The sequence below is a fragment of the Camelina sativa genome, chromosome 11, assembly GCF_000633955.1.
Source record: "Camelina sativa cultivar DH55 chromosome 11, Cs, whole genome shotgun sequence".
In the NCBI taxonomy this organism is placed as follows: Eukaryota; Viridiplantae; Streptophyta; class Magnoliopsida; order Brassicales; family Brassicaceae; genus Camelina; species Camelina sativa.
The window spans coordinates 18,281,983-18,299,102 of NC_025695.1; the positions used below are offsets into that span (position 1 = coordinate 18,281,983).

The window sequence follows — 17,120 nt, forward strand, 5'->3', positions numbered from 1 at the left end:
ACAATATCCATCAGGCCCAGGGCTTTATTTTTTGGCAGAGAGAATAGCGCATCTTTGATTTTCTCCGGGGTTAATGGGCTAGACAGAACCTGAATAGCCGACTCGGAGCAACGTTGAGGGACAATAACTGCTAGTTCTGCAACAGTTGGGGAATGAGTTTGATCATTGCTACCAAACAAACTCCGGAAGTACTCCACTACAAGCTGCTGAACTCCCTGTTTGGAGTCAACGATCTAGTCGTTCTCATCAGTGAGGAATAGTACCTGATTGAAATTTTGGCGAGATAGCATCACTCTATGAAAGAACTGTGTGCATTTATCCCCCTCTACAAGCAAGCAAATACGAGATTTTTGTTAAAGAAGAAAATATTTTGTTAACAAAATCATAGGATAAGGATTGATTTTTGTGTACAACTTTTTATATCACTTCTTCGATTCTCGAAGCGTGGACTTTATATACGTCCAGGCTGTCCAGCGGACATTTTAAACACGTGAAACTTGATAGACAAGCAACATAATCAATCGCACATGCACTTTCAATACGTCTCGTTACAAATTCCGTATGCGTCAAGCAACAGAATATTGAAAATTTAATGAAAATCACCCGAAAACAAAAAAAATGATAACGAAAAAGATTGTATTTCATCATATAATCAGTAATTTCATTCATTACATGGGTGTGTTTTCTACAATTTTACCAAAGACCAAATAACCAAATAACTCACAGTCACACGTACACTGTTATGCATGTATAGCATCACCATACGTCCATACCACATACACCTCCAAGTACATGTACAAATGACTGTCATCTCTCATAGATATGTAGTTTTGGATAAATTCGATAAATTTGGTTTTTCAAAGTAGTTGTGTGTACGTAGTGTGGTGATGAGTTGACAAAGTAAAATTTGAAATTCTTTTACAACTTCTTTTGGTGTTACCCCTCTTAAACAACAAAAACAATTTTTTTCTTAAATAATCTAGACCAATTAAAAACTAACAATAAAGTTAAAAAAAGTTGGAGTGAACCAAAAAAAAAAGATTTAGGAGGTAGTTATTGTCCGTACCAACCAGTGTCTCAACCAACTTGAATAAATTTATATAGTATATATTTTCAATCGACGAGAGAGCAGTAGCATAAAGAGGGCACATCTGTCGTAGAATCATGCATCCCTAAATCCTCAAACCAATATAATCCAAAGGTAGAAAGAATGAAATAAGTTAACATGGTAGAGGTTTATGAATTACTGACTGTGATAGTTTCAATCATAGTGGTCAAGCTATTTCATTGGATTTATCTGTGGAGCAATCCAAAAAAAAATGGAAAATTACCTCCGGGGTCAATGGGTTTTCCGATCATTGGAGAGACTTTTGAGTTCATGAAACTTCATGACGCTCGTCAACTTCCAACATTCATCAAGGAGAGGATCCTTAGGTACCTTTGCTAATTTCTCCAGCATGCATATGTATGTATGTTTCAACATTCATTTTTACATTACTCATAAGTGTTGCGTTGTCTTTTACGGGAAAAAATAGATATGGACCAGTTTTTCGGACAAGCTTATTTGGAGGAAAAGCTATAATCTCAATAGATATTGAATTGAATGTGGAGATAGCAAAGGCAAATTATCTCCCTGGTATCACGAAAAGCATATTACGACTATTTGGGGAAAACAACTTGTTTAATTTGTCCAGAGCAAAGAGTCACATAAACATGTTCGAAACTTGACATTCCAATTGTTGGGTCCACAAGGTTTAAAACTGAGGATGGTTGAAGACGTCGATCTTTTGGCTCGCACATACATGGAGGAAGGAGCTAGGAACGGCTTCCTTAACGTCAAGGAAACATCAAGCAAGGTAAAAAAATAAAAATCTATTCATATAATACAGTTTGTAACCCTTTGCATTATTACTTATACTGGATTACTTAATGTATCATCTCATCAAAATTTATAGATTTTAATCGAATGCCTTGCAAAGAAAGTTATGGGCGAAATGGAACCAGAGGCGGCAACAACTCGCACTATGTTGGAGATATTTTCCAAGGGAGTGGTTTCAATTCTCTTGGAACATTCCTGGGACTGGTGTCTATCGAATGATGAAGGTACATATTTTTCAGTTCATATAACCCTTATAGCACTATATATGTGAAAATGATTTGGTTGTAAAGGAATCAAAACGAAAATCTGTTTTTTGACAGGCAAGAAAGCTGATGATGAAGTTAATAAAAGAGACGGTATTAAAGAAGAGAGCATCAGGAGAAGAATTTGGGGAGTTTTTCAAGATCATATTTGGAGAAACGAAAAGCGGAGCGGATACTATGATCATAGAGAATGCGATCGAATACATATACACTTTCTTTTTGATTGCTAATGAAACAACGCCAGGAATCCTTGCTGCTACAGTAAAACTCATAAACGATCACCCTAAAGTCAAGCAAGAGTTGAAGAGAGAGCATGAGGGAATTCTTCGAGGGGAGAATGGCAAGGAGGTTGGCCTAACTTGGGAAGACTATAAATCAATGACTTTCACCCAGATGGTGGGTATATGCCACAATCACACATTAATTAACATATCAGTACACTCATTGTCTATTAGTTTGATATAGATAGTAGTTCAAAAAAATATGGTGTTTTATTTCAGGTTATAAATGAGTCGCTTAGGATAACAAGCACAGCGCCAACAGTTCTTAGAATAACCGATCATGACTTTCATTTTGGTGATTACACAATTCCAGCTGGTTGGATCTTCATGGGCTATGCTAATGTCCATTTCAATCCAGAGAAGTACGATGACCCTTTAAGATTTAATCCATGGGGTTGGAAGGTGAGTTATTTAACTTCATCTTTTAACTTATTCAAATTTTTTTATAGAATTTTCAGCATAGAATAAACACTAAAATTTTAGAGGAAAGACTTGGGCTCAATCCTCTCCAAGACTTAGAGTCCCTTTGGCGCTGGTTCTAGACTATGCGTAGGAGCTGAGTTCGCTAAGCTTCAGATGGCCATTTTTATCCATCATTTGTTTAGATATAGGTTCATTCTTATCACTAATGCTTTAATTTATTTTTTAACAATTCAAAGCTTTTTTACTTACCTGTATTTCTATGTACCCATGGTTTGAAGGTGGTCAATGAAAAAAAAAACTACCGTACTTCGAAGGTTTATGCTTATGTTTCCATGTGGATCTGATGTTCAAATCTCAGAAGAATCCAAAGAGGATAACTCTGATGGTTATTAGAGTGGTGGTTATATTCTTAATTAAGGTTGTTGGCTCGAATGCTTAAATGGATAAAAATCATCTTGGAAGAGAGTGTATTTTTCTACTGGATTAATAATGTGTTTAGCATTGTGTCTAGTATATGTCGACATATTGTAGCGGTTTCATTTCTTCACAACAAAGAGAACTTTTGTCATTGTGACGGATGCCATTTGGTCAGATCGTCACAAACTCATATTCGCTTTCTTATAAAGCCAACTAAAAGATGAATTTATGGCGAAAAGAAGATAGTTTTCATGCTTTTATCCCTTGGTTCTTAGGAAAAACATTTGGATCTAAAAATTAAAGGGTCTTTTAGTGAAAATTCCTCCTTTATTTTTATATCTTTTTGCTCATTTCTTCTTGTATTTCATTTGTGCTTCATAAGTAATTAATCTCTTTAGTGTATGATGGCCAATGGGCGTGGTAGAATTAATTCTTGATGTATTACTGTATTAGTTTCATTTGAACTGCACAAGCAGCTACATTTTTAGATTGAGTAATCAATAGTTATCTGGTGTTTTCAAAATGCTAGTTTGTACAAGCCTGGAAACAACCAGAGCCATGAACCGTATTATAGCCTATTAATTAGGAACTAAGAAAAAAAATAATTAAAACAGTGAAGGAAATCTACTATTAAACCATATATAATACAAACAAGATATAATATCATGAAAGAGTTTTTGTAATTGGACGACAAATCAAACGATTAATAAACCATATATAATACAAACAAGATCAAGGTCATGAACACATGAAATTGAAATGACTTGTTCACTTTATTCGGATCACAATGAAACGTAAAGCCAAGAACTTAGTAAATCCAGCGTAAACAATTTTTGATGTATATTGAGGTGCGATTGGTAGTAGTCTTGTTTAGGTCACGACCGGGGGATTTAAGATGGCATAAGCAAGCAAATCTTGGTCATCGACGAATACAGACATGTCTTGCTCAGGTAAGCTTATCCATGCTTCTACACCATCACCTTCTTTTGAATCAATCAACATGACATATCCCATGTTGTTGTAAATGTTACTTGACGGGTAACCCATCCAGACGGGGCAACCCAATCCAAAGTAAACCTTGTAGAACGGTTTTCTGCACCAGCTAGACATTATGCACATGTCTATATCCAGTGACTCGTACTCACCTACCTCTATCAAACTCAACAAACTCTGACCAAGTGTATTGCTTTGGAGATTCTCTCTAATTATCTCATTGACTCCTTCTTTGGCCTTCCTGAATGAGGCCACGATTTCGGGGATCTCCAACTCCATATCCACGTCTTTCTTGAGAGCGAAAACTGTTTGTAGGTTGCCGATCGCGTCTTGAGGCAAAACAGTAGATGGAATCCTAAGCCTCAAGTCCAAGGCCTGACACATCACCGCTTGTCTTGGAGTCTTGGACTTTCCAAGTGAGAACGTGAGGATTTCCTGGTACATTTCCAGAGAAGTGACATGATAGCTTCAACACGAGTAGGCACAGGGATGGTCTCGCTAGCAGCCTTGTGCCTAAGCTTAACAATCTTAGAGGGTTCGAAGACGAATCTTTTCGTGACAACACATTTACGTGTATAATTGGAATCCGTTGATGGGAACTGTGAATATATGTTATGATGAGGAGGATAAATGGTCGTTTCAGCAAACTCAACAGAACTTCCCGCCACATTTGACTTCCCATTGTCCGTGGTGGTAGCCCAATCGTTAACAAATATCACCAATGAGGTTGCGTCACGGATTTTGTGAGAGACAGAGACAGAAACCGCCACTCCTGATCCAGACCCGAAGAAAGTATTAGCTCATATATATCATAGTTTATAAATGTATATTAGGATGGTTAAGTCTCCTTTAGCTTATCCTTCTAGTATACTAATTGTACAATATATATACTCTTGTATCACAACTATGATTCATTAATGAGAAAATATCTTTTCACCAAAGTTTACATGGTATCAGAGCAAAATTAATCTCTCATTCTTTCTTCCGCATAACAAACTTTTTCAAACACCATTGATGACGATTCTGAGCTTCGTCTTCGTTCTCATCTTCAGTTCGAGCTGATTCTTTCTTGATTGAGCTTTGTTTTTCATCTCTCTTTATCTCGAATCTATCTTCTAGAACTCTGATTTGTTCCCTTTGTTTTCCGATGAGTGCTTCGAATCTTCAGATCCTTTCATCTTTTGTTGCGAATCTTATTGCGATTGTGTTGATTATGTTCTCTTCTTTGATTACCGAGTCCTTTTGGGGTTAATCACTTTTATCTTGGTTGATTGAGCTTAGGTTGTTGCCTATTATCGCACAATCTTGTTTTAGATCTGAATCATGACTCATACGGTTACAAATTCAGTGCCAACGAATCCGGCGGATCAGTATGAGAATCTGTTTTTCTTGCACAGCTCAGATCATGCGGGGATGAGCATCGTATCCGATCGTCTCACGTTTGAAGCTGATTTCTGCTCTTGGCGAAGGTCAGTTCGAGTAGCTCTTAATCTTAGAAATAAACTTGGTTTCATAGATGGAACGATCAAGAAACCGCCTCACGATCATCGTGATTTTGGTTCTTGGTCTCGTTGCAATGACATTGTATCTACTTGGATCATTAACTCTATTGATAAAAAAATTGGAGCAAGTTTGTTGTTCATATCTACCGCAGAGGGTATTTGGAAGAATCTAATGTCTCGATTCAAGCAAGATGATGCTCCGAGAGTTTTTGAGATAGAGCAGAAGCTAAGTTCCATTCAACAAGGATCGTTGGATGTTACTTCTTACTATACTCTTTTGGTGACCTTATGGGAAGAGTACAAAAACTATGTGGAGTTGCCAGTTTGTACTTGTGCAAAATGTGAGTGCAATGCAGCTGCTTTGTGGGAAAAGCTTCAGGAACGAAGTCGAGTTACCAAGTTCTTGATGGGACTAAATGCATCATATGAGTCTACTCGGCGACATATCCTGATGTTGAAGCCAATTCCAAGTATTGAAGAAGCTTTTGATATGGTCACTTCGGATGAAAGGCAAAAGGCCATCACACCTACATCCAATAGTATGATTTTTCAAGCTATTGCTCCCATTGAGGTTCCTATCTTGGTTCAATCTCAAGTTTCAGCTCTTCAACAGATGTCATATACTGGAATCTATGATAATGCAACATTTGCGGTTCAGAATCAGAATCATTATCGACCAAGAGGCCCGCGACCTGTTTGTACTCATTGTGGCCAAACTAGGCATGTTATTCAGAAATGCTTTAAGCTGTATGGATATCCGCCAGGCTATATTCCTGGTTTCAAGAGCAGTTTTGCTAACTACCAAGGAGGTCAAGGAGGTCAAAAAACAGCATGCCGTCTACCAGAGGACACACATATGTTACTCCTCGTCCTATGACGCATGCTGTGGCAAATGTAATGACCGAGACTTCTCCCATGCCATCTACGAATGTTGCGGTTAATCTTGATGTCAGCACGATGAGTAGTGATCAGATTACTTCTTTGATTCAGCAACTTAATGCTCAAGTTAAGCTTTCAGAGACTCCAGCTTCATCTTCATAGGCTTCGCCTATTACAGAGCATGGTGCCATGGCAATTCAATCATCTTCTGGTATCAATTCTTTTCCAACTATTTTTCCTTCTACTTCACTAAGATTTGAAAATAATCGATTTACCTTTCAACATCAATGTCTTTCTTCTTTGTCTAAAGCCATTCCTCATGGTAGTTGGATTATTGACACTGGTGCCACTAGTCATGTGTGCTCTGATTTGAACTATTTTAACGACACAGTGACAGTTACTGGAGTTACATTCTCTTTACTGAATGAAGCTAGAGTGGATATCACACACTGTGGCACAGTTCATCTATCACATTCACTCATTACATGATGTTTTGCATGTTCCATCTTTCAAATTCAATCTCATTTACATTAGTAGTCTCTTACAACATAATTGTGGCTCTGTTCATTTTTAACCCTGATTCTTGCTATCTTCAGGAGTCTATTCAGGGCTTGATGATTGGTAAGGGATTACTTCTTCACAACCTATACATCTTGCAACCTGAAGCATCTTCATCTACACCTGCACACATCTCTTCAGCTACATCACTTCCGCATTTCTCTGGAACCTTGAAGGTCGATGGACATCTCTGGCATCAACGCCTTGGACATCCATCTTCTGACAAGTTAAAAGTTCTTTCTGGTACTTTGTCCTTCCCTATGTCTTCTTTAGTTGATCAGAGTCATTGTTTGGTTTGTCCTTTAGCTAAACAAAAACGTCTTCCTTTTTATTCAAAAAATCATTTGTCTTCTCACCCGTTTGTTCTAGTCCACTTAGATGTTTAGGGTCCCTTTTCAACAGAGTCTGTAGAAGGTTTCAAATATTTTTTAACGATAGTTGATGATTGTACACGAGCTGTTTGGGTTTACCTTCTACGAAATAAAAGTGAAGTTACTACTGTTTTTCCTGCTTTTATCAAATATGTTCTTACTCAATATAAATCGCATATTAAGGCTATCCGAACTGACAATGCTCCTGAACTAGCTTTTACTAACCTTGTTAAAGAACCTGGCATGGTTCATCAGTTTTCTTGTGCTTATACTCCTCAACAGAACTCTGTTGTTGAGCGCAAACACCAACATTTACTTAATGTAGCAAGAGCCTTATCGTTTCAGTCTAATGTGCCTTTAGTGTATTGGAGTGATTGTTTGCTTACTGCTGTATTTTTAATCAATAGAACTCCTTCTACTTTACTAAAAAGTGTAACTCCTTTTGAATTGTTGAATCACAAACCACCTGATTATAATTTTCTAAAGTCATTTGGTTGTTTGTGCTATGTCTCTACTTTACCACAAGATCGACACAAATTTAGTCCTTGGGCAGATCGTTGTGTGTTTTTAGGATACTCTTTTGGTTACAAAGGATATTTTACACCTAGATAGTAATGTCATTTCTATTTCACGCAACATCGTCTTTCATGAGAACATTTTTCCTTTCCAATTAGAACATGCTCCTATGCATTCGGCTGATATGTTTGATAATGTCATCTTGCCTTCATCACTTCCTCCTGACATAGATCATTATCATCATCCTATGCATTCTCCATTAGCATCATCATCCACTTTGCCATCTCATCAACCACCATCACCCATATCCACTTCTGGTGATCATCGTTTAGTCTCTGAGACTGTACCTGCAGAAACGACTACTGTTTCATCATCAAATGTCAGACCAAAGCGAACATCTAAGGTGCCAGGTTATCTTTCTGACTATCATTGTTCTCTTACTCAAATTTCTCCATTATCTTTACCCATCAAAAGAACCACTCCATATCCTATTTCTTCCTATATTACTTACACAAATTTCAAACCTCTCTATCAAGAATATATTCTCTCGATTTCCATCGAAACAGAACCAAAAATTTTTCAACAGGCCATTGCTTCTGTATATTGGACGAAAGCCATGAATGTGTAAATGGAGTCTATGAAGGCTGCTGGTACGTTTGATGTTGTCTCATTGCCACCAGGTAAAAATGTGGTGGGTTGTAAATGGGTATATATCATCAAGTATTATGCCGATGGTTCCATAGAGCGATATAAAGCTCGTCTGGTTGCAGAGGGTTTCACACAACAGGAGGGTGTAGATTACTTTGATACCTTTTCTCCGGTTGCATGTTTGGCAAGTGTGAAGCTTCTTTTGGATTTGGCAGCTAAGAAGGGTTGGAGTTTAACTCAAATGGATGTCACTACTGCTTTATTGCATAGTGACTTAGATGAGGAAATATATATGAGTTTACCTCAAGGATACACACCACCTCCTGATACTTCTTTTCCTCCTAATGCAGTGTGTAAGCTCAATAAGTCTATATATGGCTTGAAACAAGCTTCAAGACAATGGTACAAATGCTTTTCAAAGGCACTCCTTGCTGATGGTTTCAATTAGTCTGATGCTGAGAACACGATGTTTGTCAAGGAGCAAGGTACGTCTTACACTGCCTTAATGGTTTACTTTAATGACATTCTTATTGCCAGCAACAATGACATGGCGGTTGCTGCAGTCAAAGCTACTTTAGCTAACCAATTTAAGATCAAGGATCTTGGTCCTGCAAATTTTTTTCTGGGATTGGAGATAGCCAGGAATTCGACGGGTATATCAGTATGCCAGAGGAAGTACTGTTTAGACTTGTTGGCTGATGCAGGTTTGTTAGGATGTAAACCAAAGTCTGTTCCGATGGATCCAAAGGAGAAACTTACTAAAGACACTGGTGTTCTTTTATCGGATGGGCGACCGTACAGAGAGTTAATTGGCAGGTTACTCTACTTGTGCATTACACGTCCTGACATCACGTGTGCTGTTCATTGGCTAAGTCAGTTTCTCTCATGTCCTACTGATGTCCATTTTCAAGCTGCTCGCAACGTCCTCAAATATCTGAAAAACAGTCCTGGTCAAGGTCTCTTCTATTCAGCTACTTCAGAAATTTGCTTAAATGGCTTTGCTGATGCTGACTGGGGTACTTGCAAAGACTCGAAGATCGGTTTCTGGTATGTGTATCTTTCTCGGTACTTCTTTGATATCCTGGAAATCAAAGAAACAGGACGTCGTGAGCTCTAGTAGTACGGAAGCAGAGTACAGAAGCATGGTGCAGACTACCAAGGAATAACTCTGGTTTCAACAGATGCTTCATGATCTGCGTGTCACACCTGTGCGCAAGCTAAGCCGTTCTGTGACAACAAATCCGCTTTACACATCGCGAGCAATGATGTGTTTCATGAGCGAACCAAGCACGTCGAGATAGATTTTCACACTACTCGTGATCAGGTTAAGAAAGGCTTTCTCAAACTTTTTCATCTCAGTTCTGAAAACCAGCTTGCTGACATTCTTAGGAAGCCTCTTCAACCTGGACCATTTCATCATCTCCTCCGGCGCATGTCGATTTCAAGCCTTTATTCCTCCACAGAAATATCGGCTTGAGGGAGATTTATACAAATCTCTTGATTGAGCGAAGTAGGTCTCAAGAGAATAATTGAATTCCCTTGATAGAGCTACAAACCAGTTCTTACGCTGCGCCAGGTTGGTATCAGAGCTTCGCTACGATCCGTAACTATGCCGCGACCANCATTTTATGTTTTCCTTTTCTAAGTAAACTTCTATTTTAGCTAGCCTTACGTGTCTAGGGTTGGTGTCTCAAGGTCGGTTGTGATCTTGCCTATATAAGCTTTTCATCGTCTCTTTTAATAAGCAGTTTTTGATAATTAATAAACGAGATTTTTCTCTCAACCCTTGTCTTGATTCGATTAGTTTCATCAAAACAGGAAGTCGGTCTCAAGAGATTTGCACAAATCTCTTGATTGAGCGAAGCAAGTCTCAAGAGAATAACTTAATTCCCTTGATTGAGCTACAACCAGTTCTTACCATGCCGCGACCAAAGAAAGAAGTCCAGCCAAGTGAGGGAGAGCTTAATCGCCAAGCCATCGCAGAACTTCGAGCTCAAGTTCAGAGCTTAGCAACGGCGGTTCAAGCGATGAGTTTGCGTACAACGGCTCCGGAGGAAGACAAAATTTTTGAAGAAGATGACAAAACAGAGTTTGACGAGAATCCTTTTGGTGAAGAAAAGGTGAAGCTTCTTCGTCAAAACGGAGAAGATGATAATGATGTGAGGTGGGAATCTGGCTTTAAGCTGGAGATTCCAGAGTTTCATGGAGGTTCTTCACCCGAGGAACTTTTGGATTGGTTTGTCACCNCGCCAAGCCATCGCAGAACTTCGAGCTCAAGTTCAGAGCTTAGCAACGGCGGTTCAAGCGATGAGTTTGCGTACAACGGCTCCGGAGGAAGACAAAATTTTTGAAGAAGATGACAAAACAGAGTTTGACGAGAATCCTTTTGGTGAAGAAAAGGTGAAGCTTCTTCGTCAAAACGGAGAAGATGATAATGATGTGAGGTGGGAATCTGGCTTTAAGCTGGAGATTCCAGAGTTTCATGGAGGTTCTTCACCCGAGGAACTTTTGGATTGGTTTGTCACCGTGGAGGAAATTCTGGAGTTTAAACGTGTACCCTTAGAACGTTGTGTGCCTTTAATTGCGATCCGTTTTCGACAACGAGCTGAATTAAAAACAACTCGTTTCCGTCAAGGGAAAAAAAAAATCACATCATGGGGCAAGCTTCGTAAGCACATGCAACAAAAAATTTTGCCATTCAATTACGAGCAACTATTGTTCCAAAAGTTGCAGAATTTACGTCAAGGTCCTCGTACGGTTGAAGAATATGCCACTGAATTTTTCCTATTAATAAATCGTGTGGAAGTTAAAGATTCTGAACAACAATTGATCGCTCGTTTCATTGGAGGACTTCGTCAACAGATACAACACACACTCAACCTGTTTCATCCTCTTTCTCTTGCCGAAGCTCATTAGCAAGCCATCACCATTGAAACACAGACCAAAGGCAATTATTCGGGTTGGAGTTCGTCCCGTCTGAATTTCAACCTTCCCCTGCTACTCCTTTTGCTCCGGAAATCACTGTTCCTGTTCCAGCTAAGGAGACCGCTATTGTTCCTGTTGACACGAACCGACCAGTCCGTACGGGAACTCTCCGTTGTTTTGCTTGCGGAGAACTGGGGCATCGCCAGTCTGCTTGTCCGACACGCAATCGCAGAGGACTCCTGCTTGATGATACTGGGCGTGATGTTGAAGTAATTTATGATGAGTATGAGGAGGATCAAGTTGTTACCGAGGAGTTAGAAGCAGATTCCAGTCAACTTTTGATGTTACGTCGTTCTTGCTTAGCACCACGTAGCCAATCGGAGGCTCCGCAACGTCATAATCTCTTTCATTCACGGTGTACGATTGGTGGTAAGGTTTGTAATTTCATAATTGATTCGGGTAGTTGTAAGGATGTTATAGCAGAGTCTGCAGTTAAAAAGCTGAGTATTCCCGATGAGCCACATCATGTCCCTTATAAGTTGGCTTGGTTACAAAAGGGCAATGACGTGAGTGTCACACGACGTGCACTTGTGACGTTCTCGGTTGGTGAAGCTTATAAAGACAAGCTTTACTGCGATGTGGTTCCTATGGATGCTTGTCATTTATTGTTGGGTCGGCCTTGGGAATTTGATCGAAAGGTTTTGCATGATGGGTTTCTTAACACCTACAGTTTCAGCTTTCAAAACCGCAGCTTTGTTTTGAAACCTTCGTTGCCTACTCAAGTATCATCCCCCTCTAGCTCAATCTTAATTTTACAAAAGCGTCCCTTTGAAGCTGAAATGTGTGATGCAGGTATTGTTCTTGTCATGCTGTCGACTCATGGGACTATTCCAACGGAACGTGTTATTCCTTCAGTGTTTCAAGACGTGATTCATGAGTTCGCCGATGTCTTCCCCGATGACTTACCACCCGGCCTTCCTCCTCTTCGTGACATTCAACATCGTATTGATTTAGTACCTGATGCAGCTCTTCCTAATCGCAGTCATTATCGCATGAGCCCAAGTGAACACGAGGAGCTACGTAAACAAGTTGAGGACTTGGTTTCTAAGGGTTTTTTGCGGGAAAGCTTGAGTCCTTGTGCCGTACCTGCTCTCCTTATCCCAAAAAAAGATGGTTCATGGAGGATGTGTGTTGATAGCCGCGCCATTAATAAAATCACGGTACGCTATCGTTTTCCTATTCCTCAACTTGATGACTTACTTGATCAGATCGGTGCAGCGACTGTTTTCTCCAAGCTCGATTTAAAAAGTGGGTATCATCAAATTCGCATACGTCCGGGTGATGAGTGGAAAACGGCGTTTAAGACACGAGAAGGGCTTTTCGAATGGCTTGTCATGCCCTTTGGTTTGTCAAATGCTCCTAGTACCTTTATGCGTGTCATGAACCAAGCTCTCCGCCCATTCATTGGTAAATTTGTGGTGGTTTACTTTGATGATATATTGATTTTTAGCTTGTCTCTTGATGATCACATCCGTCATTTGCGTGAAGTTCTCTTGGTTCTACGTCGTGATAAATTCTTTGCTACGATGAAAAAGTGTGAATTTGGTTCACGTCAAGTCCATTTATTGGGCTATATAGTGTCTGGCGACGGATTAGCTGTGGATCCTAGCAAAGTCTCTGCGATACAGTCTTGGCCTGAGCCTAAGACATTGTCGGAAACGCGTAGCTTTCATGGCTTAGCTTGATTTTATCGGCGTTTCGTCCCACACTTTAGTAGTGTGATGGCCCCAATTACAAGTTGTATTCGAGATGGTACCTTTGCCTGGACTCCGGAAGCATCTATGGTATTTTCTTTGATCAAAGATACGCTCAGTTCGGCTCCAATTTTAGCACTTCCTGATTTCACTATGGTCTTTGAGCTTCATTGTGATGCTTCAAAATTTGGGATTGGCGCTGTCTTAAGCCAACGTACTCGTCCCATCGCTTTCTTTAGCGAGAAGTTGGCTGGTGCGCGTTTACGTTATAGCACCTATGACATTGAATTTTATGCAGTTGTTCAAGCTGTTAAACACTGGCGCCATTATCGTTTTCATAAGGAGTTTGTTCTTTATACCGATCATGATGCTTTGAAGCATCTTAGCAGCCAAGACAAAATTTCTTCTCGTCATGCTTCATGGGTAGCCTACTTGCAACAATTTACTTTTGTTATTAAGCACACTTCGGGCATTTCTAATAGAGTTGCTGATGCTCTTAGTCGGCGACACTCGGTGCTTGCAGTTTTACACGTCTCTGTACCGGGATTTAGTACGTTTGCTGATCTCTATGTTTCTGATCCCTTCTTTGGGCGTTTTATGGAAGATGTTAATGCTGGCCGCTCTTCTGCTTACTCCTTACATGATGAGTTTCTTTTTCGTGATTCCCGTTTATGTATTCCGGATTGCAGCCTTCGTGTACAGCTTATTTCGGAGAAACATAATGAGGGTCATGTGGGTCGTGATCGTACTCTACACCTCGTTTCTTCATCTTATTTTTGGCCGTCTCTCCGTCGCGATGTGGAACGTTGTGTGATATGTCAGACGTCCAAGGGTCAAGCTACAAACGCGGGTCTCTATCTTCCTTTGCCTGTGCCTACACAACCATGGACCGATATTAGTATGGATTTTGTCATGGGTTTACCGCGAACTCAACGAGGTTTTGACTCTATTTTTGTGGTGGTTGACCGTTTTTCTAAGATGGTTCATTTTATTCCCTGCAAGTGTACTACCGATGCTGTTCAAGTTGCTACACTTTTCTTTCGTGAGATTTATCGTCTTCATGGACTTCCATCTTCTATTGTCTCGGATCGTGATTCCCACTTTCTTAGCCATTTTTGGAGGTCTTTGTGGAAGATGCTGAACACTAGCCTTGATATGATTTCCGCATATCACCCACAAAGTGATGGCCAGACTGAAGTCATTAACCGGTCACTGGGTAATTTACTTCGCTGTTTGGTGGGTGAATCTATTCGGTCGTGGGATTCAAAGTTGCCCCAAGCAGAATTTGCTCACAATCACGCACGTAATCGAAGTTCCGGGTTTAGTCCTTTTCAGGTCATCTACGGTATTATTCCTCGGGGTCCAAGTGATTTATCTACACTTCCAGACCGAACTCGTCTTCACGGAGATGCTACAACTTTTGTGGAGGCCATTCAAGCAGTTCATGTTGAAACTAAGCAACATTTGGAAGCCTCGACTGCACAATATAAACAAGCAGTTGATGTCCACCGTCATAGGCTCATTTTTGAAGTTGGTGATCTTGTTTGGGCTGTTCTTACAAAGGATTGTATGCCTGCGCGTGCTTACAACAAACTCAAGGCAAAGAAGATTGGACCGTTGGAAGTTCTTGAACGTATCAATGACAATGCTTACCGTTTGCGTTTACCTACAGATCTCAACACTTCGGATGTCTTCAATGTCAAGTATTTGTCTCGTTTTCTTCCTGTGGATCATGTACTCGATTCAGGGTCGAATCTTTCAAACCCGGAGGGACCTGATGTAGCGACATCTTCATAACTTCTTACTCAAGAATCAAGGATTTATTGGTGCTTTAGTATTTCCATTTTATGTTTTCCTTTTCTAAGTAAACTTCTATTTTAGTTAGCTTTACGTGTCTAGGGTTGGTGTTTCAAGGTCGGTTGTGACCTCGCCTATATAAGCTTTTCTTTATCTCTTTTGATAGGCAGCTTTTGAAAATTAATAAACGAGACTTGTCTCTGCATCCCTTGTCTTGATTCGATTAGTTTCATCAAAACAGGAAGTCGGTCTCAAGAGATTTATACAAATCTCTTGATTGAGCGAAGTAGGTCTCAAGAGAATAATTGAATTCCCTTGATAGAGCTACAAACCAGTTCTTACGCTGCGCCACACTCATTAACGACCACTCCCCAGGAGAATCTATAGGGACTAACTTCGGGAAGAATCCCTCAAGAGAGTCGGTGTCTAGGTTTCTCAGGAAATGAGGGAGAAGGAGATCGTTGCGTGCTTTGCTGAACACGGCTCCTTCGTCGTTACAGCTGACGGAAACACCTTCTATTCGTCCAGAAGCGTGACAGAGTCTCCACCAGAGAGCTTTTCAGTTTTCCCGAGAAAGTCTCCGTGACGTAATCGCCAGCTTCGTAGAAGAAGACTGTCGACACGTAGACTGCAGGATCATAGAGATCAAGGATGGAGAGCTGATGGTGATCACGAGGTGATGGTGAAGCAGGCTTTATCTCTTCTCTCCCCGCCACCTCTAGCTTCGCTTCCATCGTATTCTCTCTAAGACCTTAAAATATGACAAGGGGTAATTGAATGTAAGAAACTATAATGGATCAAAGATGTCCTTTTAAACTAGTAGACTAGGTGATACCCCGTGCTACAGCACAAGATTATATATTTTGTTAGTTACTTTCTTGTAATTTGTATTTTTGTAATGTAGTTTTTTATTTTGACTTATTTTCTTTGTTTATATGGTGTTTATTTATATATTTGGGGTTATACAGTAAATTGGAAATCCTAATAGAGTAAGTAGTTTGTAGAATGTAGCTTTTCACGGAAACAGACACACCACAATATTGGATAGTAGTTTTGTAAGAGAATTGACACTCCGCAATATCGGATAGTAGTTTTTTAAGAGGATAGACACACCACAATATCAGATAGTAGTTTTGTAAGCGGGATGAGTTTTTCTTTATTTTGGTTTATCGTCAAAAGAGAAAAGAGGAGAAGTAGCTTGCTAAATTTTAGTGTGAGATATTTCAATGGTTAGGAAACTATTGTATTTTTATTGAGATTAGGTATATTTAAGTTATCATTTAGAAGTTAATATTTGATATATCAAATCTCAGCAAAATTGTAAAAAACCAATTTAATTTATAGTTTGATAAAAACACCTGTTTTAACGGATTTAACTCAAACTTTTTTATATTTTAAAACTTTTAAGAGTAGAAATATTAATATTAATTAAATATTTTATAGACTTTAAATAGATTATAATATTTAAATTTTTTGATAAAGTTCAAATATTTATAATAATTTAAACATTCTATAAAAATTTAAATATTTATAATATCTTAAACTTTTTAAAAAAACGTAAATATATTATAATATGTTTACTTTTTAAAAGTTTAAATATGCTCAAATATAGAACCAAATTAAACTGTTAAATTTGAATACCTGATAAATCAAGCTTCCTGATCATTTGCACTCAAAACATCGGACAGTCCTCTCAGGGAGATCTGATTTCTGCTCCCTATCCTGAATTAGAAGAAATTCACCTCAAAATCCGGGATATGGGATCACTCCTCCACCGGGCTGTGAGCACGGCTCCGGAGATCGATAGGATGTTCGAGGCCATGCAGCGGACCCCGTTTACCAAACAAATCTTGGAAGCGGACGTTCTGGCCGTAAAACTAAGGCTTCCAACCTACGAAGAAACGAAGGATCCAA

The 17,120-nt window shown here is 39.4% G+C and overlaps 2 pseudogenes; one reads left to right on the plus strand and one right to left on the minus strand.

Annotated features, from left to right (window-relative positions):
- Window positions 1,226-3,273, plus strand: LOC104723735 (annotated as a pseudogene).
- On the minus strand, window positions 4,134-15,940 carry LOC104728103 (annotated as a pseudogene).